This window comes from Sinohyriopsis cumingii, chromosome 2, assembly GCF_028554795.1.
Source record: "Sinohyriopsis cumingii isolate HCF-2022 chromosome 2, ASM2855479v2, whole genome shotgun sequence".
Classification (NCBI taxonomy): domain Eukaryota; kingdom Metazoa; phylum Mollusca; class Bivalvia; order Unionida; family Unionidae; genus Sinohyriopsis; species Sinohyriopsis cumingii.
In genome coordinates this window covers 54989421-55014754 of record NC_142962.1, presented here as the reverse complement: position 1 = coordinate 55014754, position 25334 = coordinate 54989421, and the positions used below count along the sequence as shown (strand labels likewise).

The 25334-nt window shown below is 33.5% G+C and overlaps 1 long non-coding RNA gene across 2 annotated transcripts in view; it reads left to right on the top strand.

Annotated features, from left to right (window-relative positions):
• LOC149804896 (uncharacterized) overlaps window positions 1-24391 on the top strand; it is a 50167-nt gene extending 25776 nt beyond the window's left edge. The window contains exons 2-4 of one of the 2 annotated variants that reach the window (XR_016416987.1): window positions 4047-4144; window positions 4597-14868; window positions 24357-24391. This is a non-coding gene — a long non-coding RNA (uncharacterized LOC149804896). Of the gene's footprint in view, window positions 1-4046; window positions 4145-4582; window positions 14869-24356 lie in introns of both variants that reach the window. The other variant, XR_016416982.1, reaches the window with a different exon arrangement.
• The last annotated feature ends 943 nt before the right edge of the window (window positions 24392-25334 follow it).

The window sequence follows — 25334 nt, the reverse complement described above, 5'->3', positions numbered from 1 at the left end:
CTTGGACCTGACCTGAATATGCTACCTATATTGCAATTGTTTTCTTGGGTCTGCCCTGGCTATGCCAGTTATGATACGGTCTGTTTTCTTGTGCCTGATACTAGCCACATGGCAACTGACACGTGCAAACTGGTGACACGTGCAAACTGGTGAAAGCGTGTATACACATGTTGTGAAGCTGTACATGTATATTAGAAAAGAAAAAAGGATTAGAAAGTGGACGCCACATTGTTTTCTAGCCCTAAAAATAAAAATGTATCTCTTTTTATAATTTAAACAAAACAAAAAAAAAACGGTTTTGTCAGTCAGACTAAGAATTCTGAATACTCATTTTCTCCAAGATGAGGTAGCAGTTCAGCATTTAGCATGTCAGACTTGTGATCGAAAGAATGAAGGTTTGAATACCAGTGGGTCAGTCCGGGCTATATTTAGTTCTATCCCATGCTCACACGCCATAAGACTGATTTTAATAACAGCTGGTGAAACATATCTAAGATAACATGCAATAATTTACGACTGGAGAGTAGCTGGTAAAGTCATGCTTTGTGTATAAGCAGATGACATTTGAAATTCAGGAATGACTGCAGTTTTACTTGATTTGAGGATCTAAATCAGCAGCTGTGGTTGAAAATTTTGACATGCGGTCGCACGAGTGTGTGTGGAGTGGAGTGGAGTTCTTGCTGTTGTTTTTTATGTTATACGTTGATGATATAGACAATGGTTCACCTAAAGTTCACTGGAAACTGATCGGGAACCGAAGAAGGTAGCTATAATTTACCGAAGTATCAGAAGTCCAGATCAGTATCACGTGACCGTTAAATAAAACCAAATTGAAGGACACTCAGTCAACTCATAATTATTAGAGTTATGCTAAATCAAAAATTAAGGATAACCTGCACAATATGTTTCCTGAAAAGATCTTTATAATACCACATTTTAACATTGTGACAAGTAATAATATGTTAGATAACGAAGAATTATTATAATTCACTTTCCCGTCATACATTAAGCAATCTTATAATATAAGACTGTATTTGATTTAAAAAAAAAAAAAAAAAAAAAAAAAAACTTTACTGCCGGTTATTCAAAAGCAGCAGTACGGAATAGTAATTATTGATAATATTTGAATCAACAAAGTCAAAAATATTTTTAATTAAAACATAAATAAATTACATAACGTAAGAGAAATGAATAAATCGTTATCATCTATTATATTGTCACAAACATGATCTCACTTACATGCATTTGCCTTGTCCCATAGTAAATATTTATACCAAAACATAAGACAACTTATTGTTAGAAAACAATAACGGACATAATTACAAGTTTTTACTAAAACACATTTTTCAATCATTCATTTTGTGGCTCTTCAATATTACATTTTGACCAATCTGCTCTTAACCTTACAGTGTAACAAACTTTAATCGAAATACTATATACAGTACAACAAACTCTAATGGAAATGCTATGTACAGTATAACAAACTCTAATCTAAATGCTTTGTACAGTATAACAATCTCTAATGGAAATGCTTTGTACAGTATAACAAACTCTAATGGAAATTTTACGTACAGTTTAACAAACTCTGATGGAAATGCTATGCACAGAATAACAAACTCTAATAGAAATGCCCTTTTCGAGAACGTTTTGGTGCTGACACACAATACTCTCGAGTGTCGCGCAGACTTGGTTGATGAACCTCTGCTAGGGCCCGATTAACTTTTCAATTGCTCCGCTTTCTTCCGACACTTTTCTTCAGTTTCACTTACTATAACGGTAATTCCTAGGATAACATAAAAAACATCACTTAGAACATGTCCAAAATCTTTACATAGGTCGTATGCCAAACGAGCTCTCTTCATTTCATGCATCTTTTATGATATTCAAATTAATTGCCTTCCGACAAGAAAGTGTGATGGATCTTCACTATTTCGCTCGATTAAAATCAGCTTTTGTTTATATGCAGACTACATCTTTATTTTTTCTTACATGTTTTTATACTAAAACCGTAAATGAAGGAAATAAACTGTTAAATGGTATTTTGATGTCTGCAGGCTGAAGTTAGACATCAATGATCTGATTTAAAGTATCCAGAAATAATATACAAAATGTAATCTTCAATCAAAATAATCTTTCTTACAAGTTTGTGTGAATTCCATAAGCATGGTTTGTGGACAAGGTGTCCACAATGATACTTCACTCATTGTGGAGTCACCATGTATTCAGAAAGCACAATAGATACATCATGAATAATGTTCACTGTAAAAACCGGTAACAACGTTCTCCGCTGAATATCCTCAGGATACATTCCTATATATTTCTTCAATGTTGCCTCCCAAATTGGGTAATTCCAATCACGACATGCAAAAAATCTCTTTGAACACGTTGTCTAAAATCATTACATACGTTACATGGTTTTCCGTTTGAAATTAAAACTGTTTTGGCTGCCAAATCAGTTCAAATAGATTATTATGTCTGCTCCTAAATATATTCCTTGAAGTTATTACCTTTTTGCAAATTCATCAAGACACTCGGTTGTGCATTTCATTCATCTGAAAGACAGTCTACTAATATTTGATATAACTCTGTTTGTTACAAGAACTGAGCAGATGGCTTAATTGATAGAAGTGTTTTGTTTGAATAACAAGCTACTAGTAATCTTGAATAGGTACAAGATTTCTGACCATTTCAATGACTCAACACATTTGCATTAAAAGTGTAGAAGATGGATCGTGAAAATATAATAGAAACATTGGACATACTCTTTTTTACAAGTTTGTTTATGTGTGAATTCTGAAGGCATGATTTGTGGACACTGTCCACAGTGTTCATACATGATATGTTGAAATATATATATATTTATATGTGTGTGTGTGTGTGTGTGTGTGTGTGTGTGTGTGTCTTGAGAAAGCATTAAATTAGTAAAATAATCATAGAACATAGGTTGTAAATTTCCACATGTCATGTATCTTTCATGATATTTAAATAGCATGCCTTAGGACAAGCAACTGTGATAAATCTTTGCTGCTTCAATGGTCCCTCGATTAATATCCGCAATTGTTTATATTTAGATTACATTTAGGGTACGCTTGAAATTAAAACTGTGATGGCTGAGACGGCATTTCAAATGGATTCTTTTTGTCTCATCCTAAATATATTTGCTGAAGTTATTATCTTTTTGCCAATACATAAAGAAACGGTTGTGCATTTCTTGCACCTGAAAGATCATCTACTAATATTTGATGGAACTCATTCTGTCACAAGAACTAAGCAGATGGTTTAATTGATAGGAATAATTTTATATGAATAACAATCAGTAGTTGTAAAAAGGGTGCACAATTTCTAATCATTTGAATGACTCATTAGTGTTTGATTAAAAGTAAAGACGAACAAGGACTGTGAAAATGTAATTGAAATAGGTTATATTTTAATTACTTGGACATACTCTTTCTTACAAATTTGCCTGTGTGAGTTCTGAAAGCTTGTTTGGTGGATACTGTGTTCACCGTGTTGATACATTGTTTAAACATATCTCGAGAAAGCACTAAATGGACCAAATAGTCATATGAATGGTGTGTTGATTTCTGTAGTCTGCACTTTCACTGTACTGGTTTGATTTATGGTGTAGAGGATGAATATCAGATAATAATATATTGAAGATATATGAAACTTTTCAGGAAATACTCTTTTAGGAAGTCCGTGCGAATTATAAAAGCATAGTTTGTATCCATAGTGTTGAGACATACACTGTTGAGAGTTATATATGGGGACAGCATTAACTGAATAAAATAGTCGTATCAACGGTATATTGCTTTCTAAAGTCTGAAGTTACACAGTACTGATTTTATCTGAAATGTACAGAAAGAATAGAAACAAAGTTAATCTTCGCTCCAAGTGGTGAGGACAATGAAAAGGATGAGCATGAAGATCTTCAGTGTACACATGTATTTTTATTGCAATTTAGTTTCAGACATCTTAAATGAGACTTTCATTTGCAGTTGATGGCATGAACATTACTATAATTATTCGTGTTCAATACATTTCAGGACAAAGAATGCTGGGTGACAAAATTAGAGTTCTATGGACAAAAAATGAAAATGCTGCAACACACCATACAAAGACCGAGAACAAGAAACATATAATGGTAAAAAAATTGTTATATCTTATCTGGTTTGCAAACATTTGGATAGGCTAAAAGGTCACAAATAATTATGCCTTTCACACGCAAAGACCATTTTTCTACATAAAAGAGCTTAAGATGGTTGACATTCATACCCAATTATTTTTGAACATAATACAATGGCAGTATTTAAAAGAGATAATAGAAGAAAAGGTAGAAAAGAAAGGATCTAGAATCTATACCATTTATACCGGAAATGATACAATACTTATTGTGATCAAACTGTTTGGTGGTTTCAAAATAGTTTGTAGTTGTTGGTTACCATAAGATATACTCTTCATAATAAATCCAAAATTGAATTCATATGGTTTAGTTCAAGTAATAGTGTGTCTCTTTGATTATCTAACTTGCAGCATACAAGAAACAATAATCATATTATATTTAACGATTCTAACATGAAAGGTACCTCATCACAGTAATAGACTACATCTATGACAAGGCCACCAGTGCAGTATACTTCAACGGCAGCATAGGGGACTGGTTCAGAACAACAGTCGGAGTCAGACAATGCTGTCTGTTCTCTCCCACACTATTCAACATCTTTCTGGAGAGAATCATGGCAGACTCGCTTGATAAGCATACAGGGACAGTCAGCATCGGAGGCAGAACAATCACCAACTTACATTTTGCTGATGACATTGATGGACTAGCAGGAAATGAGCACGAATTATCTAGCTTAGTAGAGAGCCTTGACAAAACCTCCGCAGCATATAGCATGAAAATTAGTGCAGAGAAGACCAAAATTATGACCAAAAACATCAAGGGCATCAGCACTGACATCAGGGTCCAAGGTACAAATCTAGAAACAGTCCACAGCTTCCAAGTATTTGGGGGCAACTGTAACAGATGAAGGTTCGAAGCCTAAAATACTCTCCAGGATTGCACAGACAACAGCCGTCTATCCTATTCGCGTTTCACCACCAAGGGTCTGTATCTTTTCTAGGGAGATTATGTTCATTTATTATGCATGTAAAGATCGTACTTTGCTAATTATCAAAGTATTCTATGTGCGTTTTTCTTGTACCTTCTGTGCCCCACACGAGATGGTATCATTAAAAAACATTTGCACGTGCGCTCGTGCTGTACTGGAGCCCCCTACCTGTATGCGCGTGATAAAACACTGTTCAAATTTACTCGTAACCATACATGAGATGGTACTGATTCAAATTTACGAGTGCGATTGTGATGTACGCATTCCCCTACACAAACACGGGATGGTATTAATTTAACTGTACATGTCCATAAAACAATATATATATATATATATATATATATATATATATATATATATATATATATATATATATATATACAGCCAGGGTACAGCAAGTAGGTATATAATTATATAATGACAGTGTGGTAGTTAGCAAATTTGAGAAAGATACCTTTTTTATTCAGACCTCATGCCAAAAATATATATAAAAAAAAACTATTTTACAATTTACGCTAAACTAAATTAAATTCACTATTTTGTTTCCAGCATGGCCCAGCATGGTCGGAATATGTTTAAATGTGTTGAAATGTTTAAGTTTCATATTAGGAAACAATTTGTAGAAGCAACAGACACGGTTTCCAGATATTTTGCTGAAGGTCGTTGAATCGCTATTGAAACGCGGTAAACATTCTACTGGTTAAAAACTCTGTTCATAATCGTTAATCAGAGATTTTCACATGAAAACTGAGATTTCCTAAAATTATACCAAAGATTGTATAATCACTATGGACACAATATACACTTTCGAATGGCTGAAGCTACATATACTGATCTTAAATGACAATGTGTGTGGGGGATATGGGGTGGGGGGGGGGGGGTGCGGTGGTGTTGCATTGTGTCCAACGCACCATGAGATACATTGGCTTATCATGACACTCATGGAGATTAAAATACAATCTGTTTCATGAAAGGTCCATAAGATTAATGGGAGGATTTAAGAATATCAAACAAGTGACAGTAAAGGTGCACGTCAAATATCTGAAACAAAACATAGTCTCGTATCAGTCCAATCAGCTCAGCTTATCACGAAGACGGTGAAGCCAGATATCTTGACAGAACAATCAGACAGATTTGTTTTCTTCAGGAAATAACGTACATTTATTTCCACAAGACGAAGTACATGCTTCTTTTTGTCGAAAAATAGACCACTATAAACTATGGATAGGGGACATTTAGATGAAACTAATGAAAACTAATTTACTGTTTAGCCTTATATCGATATGCCCGACGCACTAGATTGTGTCGCTTTCAAAACTGTTCCATTATTTCAATTTATTTTGAGAAATCCCGTTAATATAGGTAAAAAGGAATCATTGCTGGCTTCCATATGTCGGAGGACTATATTTAAAAAAGAAAAAGAAATCGGCACACTTAAAAGAATCCAAAGGAACCAAACTTGGCTTCCTTATGTCGGCCGACTTCATAAGAAAAAAATCGGTACACTTGAAAGATACCAAAGTCAGTTTCCTGGGTTGGTTTGCTTTGTAATAAAATAACATTTTTGTTGATATCCTGTCTGTAAGTTTAAGCAAGGAGTTTATTGCTCGCTGCCAGTTCTGTTTATTCATCACCCCGGCTTCTATTTGTTTGCCATATGTAATCACAATTGATGCTTGCAGGGCAAATAGTATACACACCAATAACTTGCTTTAATAATAATTTTGTAACCCATGATAGCGAAAATATTATCATTCGCACTCACATTGAATATATTTTAAAACAATGGATTTTTTAGTTGCGAGATACCGTCGTATAGTTAACCTATGGTCAATTTGCATCTTGTAACTTATCATGCCCAGTGTGATAAAACAAAAATAATAGGATACTACTAATTATGGAAATATGTATAAAAGAATGCAAATATCAAAGAAACAATATACTATATATAAATGTGGAGTATGAAAATAAAGTAGTTTTTAAAATAATTAATTACATAACAACAACAATGTTTTCCTGTGGCCAGGTGGTAAAAATTATAAAATAATGGATGAAATTGCAAACTTCTTGTCTAAAAGACCTTTAAAAAAATTGTTTTGATACAAAGCGGGAGATGGGGGAGGATTTTCAGTAATACTGCCCAATGGGGGCGAGTAACACAAAAGCGAGCCCCGGCACACATCTCTCACTTCATAGTATCAAATGTACGAAACCCAATTACTAAACTTTTAAATTTTTAAATTTTTAAATATCAAATAAATGAATAAAATGTTTCAAAATAACACTATACGGGGGGTGGGTGGGAGAGAGGCTCTGGTTTACCACCAACGTAGGGGAGCGTACCGTCAAGTACGGACTGGGGCCCCGATCTCACCTCTCACCTCATGGAAGACAGAGTAGGACCTTATACCGGGACAAACAAAGGATCATCAGTGTGCGGACTGTCTTAACCTAAACCTCCAACTCGTTTTTAAAAAAGAACAAGAAATGAAAAAGGGAAAGAGACGAAGGGGAAAGAAAGATCTATTTTTGTATCTTAACAGAAGAAAAAAGAGAGGGAGAAGAGAAGAAAAGGGAAGAAGAAAAAAGAAAAAAGATTTTATTGTTATTTTTTTTTAAAAACTATATAACATAGACTAAGGGTAACAGGGAACCACCATATGGGTGAAGTAAGTTACACAAAAGTCGCAGGGCTATGTCACAAGGTGCTACGAGAAGTGAACAGGCCTGCGAAAGAGCAACAGAAAAACCCATATGGTAGAAATGGACAAACAGTATAAATAAACAAGGGGTCAAAAAAAAAAACCTCACAATGAATAAGAACCTGCCTATACTTACCTGAAGGAATAACATTAACTCAAAAAATATACTTTTGGAAATTTTATAATTTTTCATAAGTAAAGGAGTTGGCTAAAGCTGCAAAATTAGAAATATTATAAAATAAAGAAAAATGTGGATCCTTACTCAGCTGTAGCATCTTGGTCTGAAGAAATTAAGATATAACGAGAAAACGACACACAATGAACACTCATTTAAAACAATAAGTTTCTTTTTAAAAAAAAAATATTTAGTACACCGTTTTTCTCGACAAAATTCAAACCTCCTCTGAAAATTAAATCAAACTAATCTACATCTTAGAAATTTTCAATATTTTGGAAAAATGTCCAAAACTGAAACTACTATATTATGATAAGACAACTTGAGAAAAATTCGATAATAACTGCCCTCTCAACAAAGAAAAATATAGCACATATACAATATAGCAAATACATATAGCAAACACGAGACTAAGGAGATCTTTGGCAAAGATCACCAAACGAACAAGAGAAGGAATTCCGACACTGGGGATTAAAACCCAATGTCGGATGAACAACTCTCTAGATCACACAGAGGATATAAATACCAAATCAAAAATTTTAAATTGTGAAACTTTTTGATCAAAATTCTATAGTAAAATATACAAACACACATATCTTTGGGGGATACACAAACAAATAACAGCACTTTTTAAATTTTTTTTAGGGGGGAAATTGAGGGGAGGGGCATCTGTCTGGTGCCCCAAAAGAAAAGCAAATTATCATGCGTGAATGGCAGGTGCCTTCAAGCAATCGGATGCTATTTTCGTCTCTTTTGTGATTTTGTTACCTGACGTAAGTGATACACACTACAGTAAGGATGCATACGCAAGCCGGCATCTGCTGCATATACGGAGTTCGTGGATATATTTTGTTTAGTAAATTTCGCATGATGAAAAAAGAAGAAATAAATGATAACAATGCAAGGTTAGTTTCTTTCATTTTATTTTCAGACAAGTGTTTGTTTATCAATTTTATTTTACCGTGCCGGGGGGGGGGGAACAAATTAAACACAAAATTATTTCCTTTCTAATTTGTACGGAATAATGGAGCAAATATGATTGACGATATTGACTAGTAATGACAAGCTTTCAATTTATGCTCGCACACACTAAGATAACTTGAAAAATAAAAACAAACAATAAAATTAACTGGTAAACGCTTCCTATTGCTGCAGCTATAAACTGACAAAATGTTCAACATTATTCTCTCTCTCTCTCTCTCTCTCTCTCTCTCTCTCGCGTGTAATCGAGTGTATGTTATATGCAGCAGTGTTTTAACCTGAAGCCTAAACTTCAATATATTTGTTATAACATCACATGTACGCTACCCTTAGAAACATGTGTACGTTTTCTATGGAATATTACCTGTTTATTACCTGTTAAGTATTATTATTTTATAAATCAATATCAATAATTTGACCGGAAGACTTAAATTGAGAATGTCGTTGTGCAGATGCATATGTTTGTATAGCATGAAAAATAAATGTATATAAACATTTTAACTAGAAAGAGCAAGATATGTCAGTTTGTGTTTCCTCTTATATATATGTACGTTACGAAGTATGGTTAATTATTTTCTTTTAAAGAATATCAAGATAGTTTGGCTTGTTTAAAGTTAATTTTTTCCCTAAAACCTATTCATAAAACCTATCTTACAAAGTCTCTACTTGTTGTTTGAAGAAAAAGAATTTGTTCCAACTATTGTTAAGTTGGGTCGAATTGTCTTTCGAGCTGGACCGAATTGTCTTTATGACAAATTGACTATGATGATAAGGTCAAACATTTGTCAGCAACATGTATAGATTTAATATTAATTATAAGTTCATAGTTGCCTATAGTTTCAAATCTTTACAAGAGTTTTTACCTGATATAAATATTAAGCAGATGCCAAATCATGTTTTAGCTGTATAAACAATTAAGTTTAAAGAATATGAATTATTTGTAAGCGTTTGTAAATTTGCCATTTATGATTTAATAAGCATTTAGTGAATACTAAGATTCGCATTTAAAACTGTGTATTACTTGCCGTAAGCATCAAGTATTGATGTCTTGTAAACTTTTGTATTTGTTGGATTAAAGATCTAATAATATTAAAGTTTATGTTCATTGAAATCTTAAGTAGTGAGTTTAATAAAATCTTATTTTGGGAGTAAATTGTAAAAACCCTTGTCAATGCATATAGTTTCCCTCTTCCCAGCACAAATATGTGCTTATGTATATAGTTATTGCTTATGCGCTGTGATAAAATCGTTCTAACCAGAAGAATAGTGATTCTGCATTCTTTTGAACGTGAAAAGTTTAATTTAGGTTTTCCCCCTGGCAAAGAAAGAATATTCCTTTTCGAATGTCTCTAAAGTCACGTAAACATCTGTATGATAGTGTTGAGCTGAATCAGTTATATTCTAGACTGATTGTTCTATGCGCATAATACATGTAGCGTTTTGTTGTTTTCGATAATATCTGCCGTAATCTTATTTGAAAGAAGTTTTTTTTTTTTGTACCGAAGAGAATATGTCTGCAATTTTAACTTGCATCGACAGATTCTAAAGGGGATCAAAGCAGGTTATGATATACTGCTTTCACTTAGAGAAGATGTAAGGTTTCCAACACGTCATCATAAACAATAACTGGAGTTGGTCAGAATACATTCATATAGTTATTAATTTGCCACCAACTTCAACTAACTTAATGTAACTCCATTAAAAATATGTATAAACTTTTGAAAGTTAAAATATACTAATTTAAAGTCTCATAAACGGCGAATACATAACATTACTTTAAACGTACTTTTTAATTAAGTACCAAACTTTATTTTATCAGGAACATGTTATCTTCAATGCCGACTTGACCTGTACTTAACCGTTAGTTTTGCATAACACCACTGCTTCAGCTACAGCAGATGGCTGTGTTGCTATGGTGATGTGATTTGAAAGTCTGTAATAGAATACTTTCACTGGAGGTTTGCAATCTGGTTCTAGAAGTTCCTTCGTTTTCCCCGAGTTCAAGAAAAATTCACTTTAATTAAACCATTCCTTACAACATATAATATTTAATAATTGTAATAGTTATCTCCTAACGATGTAGATAATAATTCTGTAGATTTTCACTGAAATGTCTGCATGAAATGGATTCTGGTGATAAGTATCAAATTTAGAATACAATGTACGCGAACTCTTTAGGTTTTCTGCCTATATCGTTCGGTTAAAAATTATTCAATGCTCGAAAATTCTGTCACTAGTACTTTTTAAAAAAAGTGTCCTTACTTCACTAATACCTAATTGTTTAGATTTGAGAAAATGAGTTAGGTATCGTGTTGAAAATCAGTAATAGTTGTAAGAGTATTAGTAGTGGTAAAAATTATAGTGGCAGTAGTAATATTAGTAGTTGTTATCGAGGCTATAGTTTGATAATACAAATACAACAACAACAAATAATAATAATAATAATAATCATTATTATTATTATTATTATTATTATAGTGAGCCGCGGTGGTTCAGTGGTAAATGTGCCCGACATACTAACTAAAGTGTGCTGGTTCGAATCTTACCTTTGGACTAGCTTGTGTCATTTACCGATGGGCGCCTTCGAGCAAGACAATCGACTCGTCATTAAATAACCCATTTGTGTTACTTTGCTGTAAAGTACCCCACCAAACCAAAATTATTAATACTATTATTATGAAGTATCGATCTGTCAATTATTGAATGCCTCATACGAAAAATACGTTTTGAAATATAAAGTTGTAAATAAAGTCAGAAAGATTCATTTAGTCAGTAAGTACTGAGTCTGAGTATCAGCTAGTGCACCTAGGGAGTTCCGTTCAGTCAAAATGATCATTTCAGGAGATTTATGATCATGAATGATGTCTTCATTTGTACAAAATACATACGAAAGATTTTTACTAAGTTACAAAATGTAGACATGATGAAATGCTATAGAAGATTATGTGCTGGCTAAGTAAGAATATGCACACGTAACGCGAACTTTATGAAAGGGAAAAAAGTATATGCATTATTGTAAAATGAAAACTTTGAACAAAATGAAAGAAACATGAAAAGGGTTACGAAAGAGACAACTAATCTCCTTGCGATGTAGGTTAATAATGAAAAACAGATTATCGCATAAAACGTGTATGATCAAAAGGTAAAATATACACTAGACCCGTGAATACATGACTTCTGACATACAAAAATTCCAACTCCAGCCTTGTTTCTTGCGTTTGATAGACGAAAGCAAGTAATTATTAATTTGAAATCTAACCGATTAGAGTCCTTGAGTGCATTGAAAAACTAATTAGTATAACACGAAAATCCGTATCTGTCGCTATGAATATCGTAACAGTTTTAGTCTACTTTATTACATATGCTGTCAAATTAAAAAATGTTGACAAGCTTTATGCTAAGTAAGATGTTTCAACGATAAATATTTTAATATCTGGTTATTACAGTCAATGACCGCTCCGGTGGCCTAGTGGTTAGAGCGTCCACCTCGGAAGCGGGAGGTCGTGGGTTCGAACCCCGGCCGAGTCATACCAAAGACATACAAAAATGGTACTAACAGCTGCCTCGCTTGGCACTCAGCATTAGGAGGTTAGTGTTTGAACTGGTCGGCCTGGTGTCAGGATAATGTGATTGGGTGGGACATCATGCTACGTGTCTGCGGCATGATGCCCCAGTGCTAGACATCACTATAAACTGCCACACTGCAGACATCGTAGCGTAACCACACACACATTACAGTCAACAAAACTCGCATTGAATACTGAGGGAGGCTGCACCATGAAATTTTGACCTCATAAATTAAATATGTCCAAGAAAAATAAAGCGTATTGTGTTTTCCATTCTTTCCTAAAGTTAAAAAAATTAACGTTTTTGTATGGAACGACGGCCCTTTGTTCGCATTAGTGTCAGAATATATACTATCATTATATTGTGATAGGGCATTCGGACCAACATGCTATTACCTACTTAAGGGCCTGATGACTGCATTTTTTATGCTTCTCAAAGACCATTTTAATGAGACTGTAATTGTTGTTGTTGTAAGGTTTAACGCCATTTTTCAGCAGAAGATAGGCTTTACATGGCAACCAGTATAACTTGTGGAGGGATAACCCTAGAAAACCCGGGGAAGAACCACCGACCCAAGAGAAGCTACTGACAAGCTTTCTCACGTACCCACGTTAGCCGAGCCTGAGACTCGAACCCACGCAGACAGAGGTGAGACGGCAGTGATCCTGAACGGTGAGCGCTTTAGACCATTCGGCCACTCGGGGCCCCAGACTGTAATTGTTGTCACGTGCACATATGATTTCTGTGCCATGCTAACCATTAAATAATTTTTTGTTTTAAAAAAAATGCACTTTATATACTGCACAATACACTTTTAATCAACTTATAATATACAGTCTTGAGACACATTTTGGCATGCTATGGCCCTGTAAGTGTCACACGAATCCCATGCTTACTTTCTTATTCTAACGAAAATCCTAACTCATTTTTCTACCGGATATCCGAAGCGTTATTATCCTTTTATGGTTAGCAGATAGCAATTTTGACTCTTTTGTGCATTTGTTAAAATATTCTTTAAAGACTGGGTTGAAGGATTTTGGTTGATTGAACCCGATTTGCTTAACCATTTTATGTCAGTGTTCCGTTTCTCGTAAACTTTAAATTTTTCTTCGCGTTTGACGGTTACTGGTGGCGATCCTCCCTGGCTCAGGCTCTTATACACAATATAAGGTAAGTTTACTTTGATTTCTGGCAGTACATATTGCCGCTAATAATTTAATCGTTAAGAACCTGAATCATCTTCGTATTTGTAGACCCGGGAGCAAATGAAGGTGCGGCGGGGGACTGGCTTATATATTTCAATGTTGTCAAAACGTTATAAATTTGCAAAACAATATCAGAATTACTTGGCTTATCTCCGGTAGGTAAAACTTCTGAGATGTTTTGCAACTGGAATGCTCTTACATTTGCCATGCCTTCTACGCATGCAAATAAAATGTCAATCGTTTTAAATGGTAACATATCTGAGCATAGCTGATCTCCTAATTGAATCTTTTAGTTCCCTAAACCTGCGTACACCTTTCCTAACCAGTACTTAATTAATAGACTTTGGTAGATGCTGAAGAATAATTACATTGAACTAATTCAAGAGACGCAGCACAAACATAGTGAGTAGAATATGAGTAATATATTTTACAAACAAATTTTGTCGTAGTGCCATCACACGACGAGTTGATGAGAGCTTTAACTAATAATGTTCATAAATTTTACAAGTAATGAAAATAGTATGGCATCATCAATTAATCTATTGCAGTAAATATTGAATTAATATATTAAACAAATAAAATACCAAGTTTAATAGTGTCAACAAATAATTATACTTTTCTCTGCCGAATTAACATTATTTCCTTGTGCATCTGCCAACACTTATGCTTTAAATGACCAGTCACATGACCGCATTCCAGAAGCAGTGCACTGCATGGCATACTGTATGAGCATTTTAGGTATCACTGAATTGATGATGTTTCTTATATATCCACAAATTTGATGAAATCTGAATGAAAAATTAGAGTAAAAGTACTAATTACTTTCTTAGGGACTATGACAGAATGCAACAACAGCTCAAATAGTGATTTGAAACCTTGACTTTACAGATCTACAGTACGCGTCAGTTTCCACAACTTTCCTGAAGACTTACTTAAAACTGTTTTCCGGTTTATTAAAAATAATGGCAAGATCTAGTATTTACAAAAGGTATAACACTTCCTTTTCAGGCAGACGAACCACCTATGAAACGAAAAAAGAGTATCCCCACAAGAATTTGCCAAAGTTCTTATCAGGGAGCGAATGCAACCCGACTCTTTGGAAATAAAAATAACTAATGACGAAATCGGTGAGTAGTACTTTTATTATAAAAATTAAGAGAGGGTTGAAATACAGGAAAGGGTGCTAAAGGAAGCACGCCACGCTCACTGTACAGTTATTTAAACATGTTGTATTCATAGATATTTACATTCCATATTACAACTACAGCTAAGAGAACACAAACGTTTAAAGTAAATGCTTCCCCGTATCGTCCAAAATCTGACCAAGAAGGTAGATGCCAAAGAATAATTACATTGAACTAATGGCAACAAACAGCGTCGTAATCAAGTGTTTCTACATTTATATTAAGAAGAACCTCCCATCCCATTTCAGGTGATACAAATTCGTTTCGTTAGAATATAGATAAATATGTTATCTTCGAATATATCAATCCAGCGTGGTATTTTTTATTCACGAACGTTTAAGAAAACATAATTCCGAAAAGGTATAATATCATTACCTGTGCTCATTACCAGGCTGTTATAGCAGTAGACATAACATTAAATTATTTACAATCCATTTAAGCTGGCTACTACGAAGTCTAAAATGTTGACAAATCATTTTGTCCCCATAATTTCATTTACAGCCTCTACATGTAAATAAAAGTAACATTTGACATGGTGTTTTAGAAACTACCACCTCACCTCGAATCAGAATAATGGACATACAGTCCTATCGCTAGGAACAAATGCAATTCGTCTTCTAAGTTAGATGCGAAAGCTCTAATCTGCATTTACATCAAGAGTAGATACACACGTGACTAAAATAATGATCTAAAATTTAAAGTTTTGCCGTTTATTTGTAGCTTTTGTTCTAAATTTGGTTCGTATGGTTTCTAATACTTTTTTTCCCTCGGGATAATAAGATAAATAAACATTGTTGGGAGAGCCATCTGTTAAAATGTGTTTCTACTGACACACCTAATTGCTTATACAGAAAAGTCGTTTATTAATGCACATGGTGCGATTGTAATAAAGCTTTCATTTATAAATTTGGAAGAATAAGAAAAAAGTATGAGACCTAGTGAAGGAGGCAGGTATATCCGACTTTTTGTCATATACAGTACGCTTGACCTGTATTGACATTGCGAGGTCTTACATATTTATATAGTCGCAATCTCCGTTGAAAGTGACTGTTCGTGGTTTTGTTAGAATGTCCATCATGACTGCAGTAAAACCCTGAATTGTTGAATCGCTACATATATCCGATATTTTATCATACACATTAAACTTGAATTTAACACACACAGAACCCTTGGTCTATGTTGTCAGTGAGTGGTCTTACACACTCATATTTCTGCAGTCTCTGGAAGCGACTTTTTGTTGTACAGTTCGAACGTCTACCATGACTACAGTCAAATTATTGAAGTATTACACATATCCGACCTTTTATCATACACATTACCCTTGACCTGTATTGAAATTGAGGGGTCTTGCGCACTTAAATTGATATAGCTTCTAGAAGTTACTGTTCGCTGTACTGTTAGAACATCTACAATGACAGCAGCCCAGTGATTGAAGTATTAACAAAACCACGCTCCAACTGTGAATACACACTCTTATAAACACTTTGTGAATGACAAGACTAGTACATTTATTATTATTATTATTATTATTATTATTATTATTTCTAAAGTCACTAGAGTGTATTTTGTCTGCAAAATGTATAACATATACATAATCTCTAATATTAGTTTCTTGTTTAATATTATCAGTCACACAAAAGGCCTTATCATTTTAAAATGTGAGTACTAAAATAGTTCATTACTCCTTTTCTGGGTAGGAAATAAGTTTAATCAATTTGGTATTCATCAGTCGTTCATCTTTGGTAAAGTAGTAGTTGCAGTAGGTTTAAAAGCACGTCAACACAATACCCGCAATATGGTACCAATTAAAGGTATAGTTCTGCAAATGTTACTATAACGAATTACACCAACAAAATACTATAATTTGTTTGAGAAATCACAAAAAGCCTTTTAAAGCACTTAAAATGAAGTATTAAACAATGCGAGTTAAAAGGTGAATATGAAATAATTATGTAAAGCGTTTATGAAATAAGTAGTCCTTAAAATAATTTTGTATATAAACCACTTTCCCTCAAATTCCAAGATGTCTGGTGGTACAACATCATAAAGTTTCTTCATCGAGTCCATGTATGAACTTTTTAAAAATAATTCTGTCTCACATGGACGAGATAGACATACTCCATAGGAATGTATCAGTGGATACTAACAGATTGTACAATATGGTCGAAGTTAACCGTATAGAAGGCATGCACGAGTCAGGTATGTGTGTCCTATATGCGATCGGCACAATACCACCTCATCTCTGTGACTTGTTCTATATGTTATGTCACTCTCCGTTGATAAATCGAATGTTCTGACACTTGTTTGTGGAATTTCCATTCTCTATTTAACCAGGAATGAAGAATAATTATATAATATTTGAAATCAGAATATGGAATCTTCCATTTGGAAATGGATGATTGCACGGCAACTTTTTATCTGCCCTATAATTATCTTTAATACTTATGTGAATAGACAACCAATAGTATATACTAGTTTTGTCCAGATTGAATCATGTTTGTGTAAGATTTTGGATATTACAGGCTTGCCAAAGTTTAGCTTTTGCAAGGCTTTCTGTTTGCAAAGATATACCGAATAGAGGATATTTTTCGCAACAAACTCGAGATGCTGCTTGAGGGTTTTGCACTTGTTTCCGGCTTTCGAACCGTATGAATGTAGCAGCGCATAGTCACGATTGGATGCTTTGATTTAATTGAACTTATTCTGAAGAACGAGATGATTGTTGCAAAATATTTGATAAAATCAAACTGAGGAGGATTTTATAACCACAATGGTGATTTGGCACACATAATTTTCCAAAATTTTGCAATATTTAGTTTTCCTGCTTCTGTACGGTTTAAATCAATTTTCATCTGCCCATTTCTAAGCTTTATTTAAGCATATATATAGTTGAGGCTCAATAGTATACATACTCTTTTATCTACAGCATAAAAAAGTTTATTAAAAAGTAACGAGCAGTGTCCGGGTTAAGGTCTATTACTATATTGTAAATTTTGATCTTGATAATATCTTGACCAGAGGTGCACCTCGCATTCATAGCAGATCCTTCTTCCATAATTTTAATGGGAATAATATATTAAAACATATCTTAGGAAACCCGTGTACCATACTTTCTATTATGTACAATTCCCTTGATCTATTATAGGTACTGATACTTAGAAGCGTTGATTACTAATATTGTCGAAAAGTATGGTAATAATGCCTTCTAGTTAACGAATTGTTGCTTGGTATATAATACAATATTTATCTGTGACTGCAAGTGAGGTTAAACAAAACAATTTAGCTAATTAAATATAACTGTCTGAAAATAAGAGTCATAATTTGTTATCACAGGAAACACGGACTAGATTCATTTGAATTCCTTGATCTGTTTTAACACTAAAAGACTTGCATTGAGAGGACTTAAACATTCTTATAGTGTAAGTTGTTCTGAAAATACACTTAATTATATTGTGCAATGGTCAGTCGTGCCTGCAAATCTCAGAAAAAGTGTATGCAACATTGTCCAAGGATTGCTTGGCGACATGGAAATATGCAAGCTACTTTAACAATATAATATATCAGTTTTCGCAGAGTAAGCTTTGAACGCCTTGATCAGCATTTACTTTGAGAGGACTTACACACTCTTTCAAGTTTCTTATGTGTTTAAAGTAAAGATTTGAACATATGTAGAAAATATATTATTCTTATACTGTTTTCTATTTTCAGAAAGTATGCTTGTATATGGTTTTCTAAATTACTAAATTTATATAGAAAGTGCGTGTTATTACAGAATACATCATTTTACACTGATAATAATAATTATAATTCCTAATATCATCTGCTGAGAAATCTCAAACATTTGACACATACATTTTTATGCCGTAAAAAAAGTCGCAGCAGAAAATGTGTAATCATTTTCTTCGTGTTATAGTTGTATCATAAAATATTATGGCAGTGGCAATACACGTAGTGGCAATCTTTGAAATTTGTAATCTTATCACATGATAGGACAGCAGACAGATCTCATTTCATGACATCAGTTTACCTGGTGTCACGTGACGCACATTAGCGTTTCTGTACACATACTATTAATAAATATAAGAGTTGCGATGGGGCAATGTTTCTTGTAAAACTTCGAAAACCAAATGAAAATGAGATTAGGAGAGCATGTGCATTTGTCTTCCAATTGATATATTGACATTTGACCTATATGAACAATGAGATGTCATATTATCACTATTTCTGAAAACGACTTTTTGTCCTTTTAAGAAATAATATGTTTCGTTTGTAAATAGAATTAACAATTATGCTAGTATATTTACACATCACTTAATTTCACAGGATGGAACATGCAGTGTTTGTTTAAAGTAACCATGTGATAGCCACGAATAGAATCAAAGAAAATCTGATATATAATTGCACTTAGAGAATGCATTTTCACAATCAGCTTATTTCTTTCGTACAAAATATAATTGTTTATATTGTCATTGCAAACCTTTTTGTGATGCCAAAATATTACTATTATGTATATCTATATCATGTGAATTATTTTTCATGATGATTGTAATGGCCATTCATTTAATAATATTTTAAATACTAATTTCTCTATGGTCGTACATTTGCACTTTAATAATAACTCATTCTTATATGGTGCCTTAAATTCATTCATAAATTTCAATGCTTGGTTGAGATTTTTTTTAAATATGCGACGCTACTGGTATTGCGTCTTGGTACTATATTAAGAGATGTTTGATTAAAAATTAGGCATTCTTCATAGCAAAAACAAGTCATGTATTTAATTCAATCATTCACATAATGTGCTCGAACAGTTCAGTATATTAGGCATTATAACTGTTCCGGAATTAATGTGCAATTTATTTAAAGACATTTTCGGATTGCATCAAAGTGATTTCGCGAATACTTTTGATATACCAGTACAACAGTGAACATCATTTGGAATACGAATGGAACTCATCTCGATTACTCGATACTTTTGGACTTGATAAAACATTCAGGACTGTTAAGAATTTCATTTACCATACTGTTACTTTGTATTTCAAGGAACGAAAACAAAGTTCCAGTTTTACAAAACGTGTGGTTTTGGCTCCTTTTGTTTGTCTTTAAAGCAATAGAGTCGTAAAAATTACATTAAATGTTTCCACACCTGAATCATTTCGGGAGGGGGGGGGAAGGGCTTGCTTGTAATATTTGCACATAATAAGTAGTAGCGTTATTGCAGAAGTACAGTATTGTACCAAAAACAGCACCAGAAGACCGCTAAATACAGAAGAGACAAAACAGAATCCACCAGCAAAAATTATTCTTTTTCGAACAGGTTAGAATAGAATTAATGGCGACAGACATTATAGTCAGCTGATACAAGTTAAGGGAAAAAAATGATACTCAGCTCGGCGTGTATTAATAATAAGAGAACACCCGACCTTATATTGGACAGGGAACCTAGTCTGTAAGTTTCACTATGTCTACCTTGTAAGACAGGTATGTTTTGGCACAATCGCTTTAAAGTCTAGCGTTTGCTTTAGCAGTGGTAACTTATTCTGTTGTCCAGGTATATTCTAGCTCTGTTTATTGCTCCAACCGTTGTTGAAATTTTCACTGCATCTTTTTTGGGTAGGGATGTATTTACGACACGGTTCTATAGAAATTGAGATTATCCGTGAGAATGCGAAGAGCATGTTACTGAAGAGTGTTAGCGAAAGATACTTACATCAACGAATTCAGATACAACAACGGTCACAATATGTGGTGTGCATTTCATTGTTATATTTATACCTGTTGTTTTGTATATCCAATATATGTTGTTATGTATATCCATACTTTTTGTAACGTTTGCAGCACGACTTTATTTTACATGCTTCAACTTTTGCACTCTGATAGCATAGGGTCTACAAATAGAAGTTCGAAGCTATTTATAGTTGTCTAGTTCAAGTCAAATGTTTGTGTACTAAATGTAACATTGTAAAATATTACATTCAGTAGCGGGGGATATATTGCGAAATATAGTCATAATAGACTATTGGAGATGAATATATGGAGATGAATGAGCAATTAATTAATTCCTGATTCAAATTTATTCCTATATCTGATTCTTATTTCAAATATTCTTGTATTAATATCAATCTGCAGTTGTGTTTAATGTAATGTTTAGGTATAGCTTGAGAGGAGACATTTGTTGGATTATTCATTGGAACTCACAATGGTCATTGGACTAAAATATTATTCTGGGACTATTGTGTATTTATTTAAAGGAGGTCTGGACAATGTCATTGTGATACATCGTGACTGTTAGCAGACCAGCACATTTGAGGATCTGGAATTCACTAAGAATATTCGATTTTTAAGACTTATGATAGAACTTTTGGAATTATTTTGGATTTAATTCACAATACTGTACTTTCCTCTTCATGTTTTATTTTACAGCTTTCGTAATTAAATTATTTGTTCAGTTTTACAAAACTTCCTTGTTTCACTTTTTTTTGTTACTCAGTTTATGACCATATAGTCGTAACAGTAATTGGGTGAACCTTCAGGATATGAATTTCAGATAAGTTAAAATTTATTTCTGAAATTTAACTACTTTCGTTTCTGAATCTCTTTGTTCCTGGTGAAACCAACCAGATTTCACAATGTCGTCTAGGGGGTGGTGATGAGTTTTGTACCTGCTGGTGCCTATGACGAGTGGTCAGTACTATATGTTCCGTATATTTAATTTGAATTGTTTGTTGGTTCTCTTAATGATTATATTGTATATACATTAGTATAAGGAACCTGACCTTGTCGAATATCAAATCCATGTTGTACCTGCCCAGTAACATTTATTTTGTAAACAACATAATACATAGCTAATATTTTCTTATGATTTGGATTAATTAGTCAGATAATTATTAAGTAAACATATTTATTTTTTCTCTGGGTCTATGACAATAAAAAAAAACATGGTCTACCTGATGTTTCCCATGTCCTTTATTATAATTTAGTGACAGGCCTTATATTGTGGACAACTTAAAAATCTTCTAGAATTGAACTTTTGACCCTCTTCCTGGTTCTATTATGTGTCTTAGTTGTTTGTATATAATCTTCTTTACTTGAGAAATTACTCTTTCCTGCAGTTAATATCTGATGCAGAATAAGTATTATTGTTATGTTCAGTATTCGATTTGGGCAGAATTATTCACTCAAATTATTATTTACCAGAATTACAAAGTACTCATCAATAATATTCTTGGACTGGAACATTAACTTGGAATTTTGGAGAATTCAGACAAGAAGACTTTTGGATTATCTTATTGTGATACATCACAAACACTGTTAACACATCGTCACACAACAGACCACTGGCATATTAGTATATTTTAGATCACACAAGTCAACGCATTCAGTATTGGAAATTATTTGGAATACCACTGGAATTTAGTTGGAACATCATACATTTGAACTTGTGATAACGCTGTTAGGACTATTTGGGATTTACTTCGCATTACCATAAGTTCTTGCAATCAGACTGTAGTGACTTTGGCGTAACCAGTCTTCAGAAATCAGATATTTGAAATAATCTGGCCCAGACGCTTTCGTTTCTACTCACACAAGAAAGGTATGGGTTAAAACAGCTGAATTGTGAATACGTGCGCTTATTTCCAAATGTTCCAACACGAACTAATACAATCTACCATGATGATGTAATTATAGATTCTACGTATTTCAAACGGCATCTTTACAGGATGAATCTTCGCAAGCAGAAATGTTTGTAAAAGTAAATTGAATATATATTTCAGAACGATTTTATTGAACCAAGCAAAGTAATTGGAGTTCACCATGTATACTAGTACCAAAACCATATAATACTTTACCTATGTGCACTGACTACAAAACATTCAACAGTGTCACCAAAAAAAATTCATTTGCAATACCAACAAACAAAGACCGCATTGACAGAATTGGAAATGAAAAATATGTCACCAATTTCTACGTATAGAAAGGATTTTAGCAAATTCCACTTGCGGAAGAGCAACCGAAATGTCGTCATTTGCATTTCCGGGTAGACTTTACCAATATAAAGTGATGCCTTTCGATATGAAAAATTCTCTCTCAACATTCGAGCGTTTAATGAACATGGTACATCTCATGTAGATGGCTTTGATGCATACATCGATGAGATCATTATACACAGTGACGCCTTGAAAGACCACCTGGAAACTATCCGGAAATTCTTTCTTATATTGCATGAGACAAAATTGACAATTAATTGGACTAAAAGTAAGTTTTCGCAGAGCTTGTGTTAAATTTGTAGGAAATAATGTAGAACATAGTCAAGGTCAACCTATCAAGGTTAAGATTTGATCTTGCAGCAATATAACTTCGGAATTAGGCACATCAAAAGAAATGGGAATCTGATTACAGATGCACTCTCACGTAGCTTTGTACTATAGTGCTTTGCTTTATATATGTTGTGTCATTCATGAAGTATCTTTCTTCGCCGTTAGGAGGGGAGATGTTATGTATATATACGTTCTTTCTACTTGTAATGCATGACTGTATTTACTTTTTGGTTTAAATTCTGTCACGTAGATTGCATAGGATCTGTAAATAGGTGTTGTCAAGTTTCTAATAATCAACATATATACAAGTTTGGAGCTATTTATGGTTGGCTAGTTAAAGTGAAGTGGTTGTGTATATGAGTAAGCATTGTGAAATATTAGATGGAATAGCAAGGTTAGTCATGCGGGGTATATTGCGAAATATAGTCGTCATAGGTTCTTAGAGATGTAAATAAAGACAGAACTGAAACATTAATTCTTTCCTTATTCAGATTCATTAAATAAAGCAAATTATAAAACGTCAACGTATACACGAAGATTATGAAACTTTCTTTTCACAATGAAATGGTTTATCTCAGACACAACTGTGGGAATTAAATAATTTACGGCAGTACGATGTTTCCGACTTAAGTAAAATAAGTTTCAACTGAAGAATTTATGAATGGATAAGTTCAACTTCACAGTAGACCAAATGTGTTTGGAATATTATCTATGCAAGAATAACTCTTTCATATCAGTTTTCATATGCACAACTATAGAGATATTTATCCTAATGAAATACATTTTTATTTCTTAAAAATGGTTGTCTTCAAGATTATGTTGATTACATAATCGAAACTGATCATGAAATTGCTTTCACTCATTTAATGGAAGAAGATAACAGATTATATGCATTACGTACATTAGGAGTACAACCCCATGTTTACACACCAACGTTAGGAGGACCTCTGACATTAGGAGGATATCCTCCTAATGCTTCCTCCTAATGTATGTGGAGTAGCATGTGAAAATATTTAGATGTTAGAATTTATATAAGCCTTTCATCTTTCAAGTAAATCAAAATTGTGACCAAACTGGATTCTATTTTGTCACCTGCTAATGTAACTTTTTCAGGAAAGGCACCCCGAGTGTAACATGCAGCGTCAACATGCAGGCTCAAACAGCCGGTAAGATCAATCTTTATTTCAGTGAGGTCGAATGAAACTATTTCAAGATTGTACAAATGATGCTAACCTGTCATTGAATAAGGCTTTCATTACTAAAACTAGGGAAACTTTAAATGTCATAAAGGATCATTCTGACATAAATTGCACTGCGAATTACCACGGCATTTGGCTTTTTTATATAGTTTTTCAGTAAGACTAGACCCCTCTGGCCCACCTGGGACTGTTGTTAAATAACTGACTTGATCCTGTTTGTAAAGGAATGGAACGTAATGCATACGCAATACCTATTACTGGTTTGTATATGCCGTATATGTGAAATTTCGATATTAAGGAAATGTTTAAAAAAATAAACATGTTATAAATTTTGTTTATTTAATTTGGGTACAATCAATAGGTACAACATCTGGTCTTTTTGAAACCAAATCTGTAATTAAATGTGAATAAACTTTATCTACATAAGAGAATTGAATGTTTAAATTAGTTTTAACAAAAGAGTCCAATTGGTTTTCATGAACTCAACATAAGCTGTCTCCGATGAATGTTTCAACCGAGATATTTCACTGTACCTCGTAGATTTTGAAGCTAATATTCATTTTATTTCTAAAATCAGTTTTAATACCACTATGTATACAACCAAAACATATGTAACTACGCCTGAATTTATAAGTATAACTGTGCAGGTTAGAATCCTGCCATTATATCAGCACGGGATGTCTGCCATATTGTGTCCTCGGGTAATTCAAGTTACCACATTATCAAATAGACTATTTGTGTTGCTGTTATGTACACCATCAAACCAAACCAAGCTATGCACGTTTGGAGCAAGTCTATCAAGGAGGAGTTTATTAAGGGATCCAACCCCATGGTAATAAACAAGCAGCATCACGATAATAATAATAATAATAATAATAATAAAGTAGTTCAG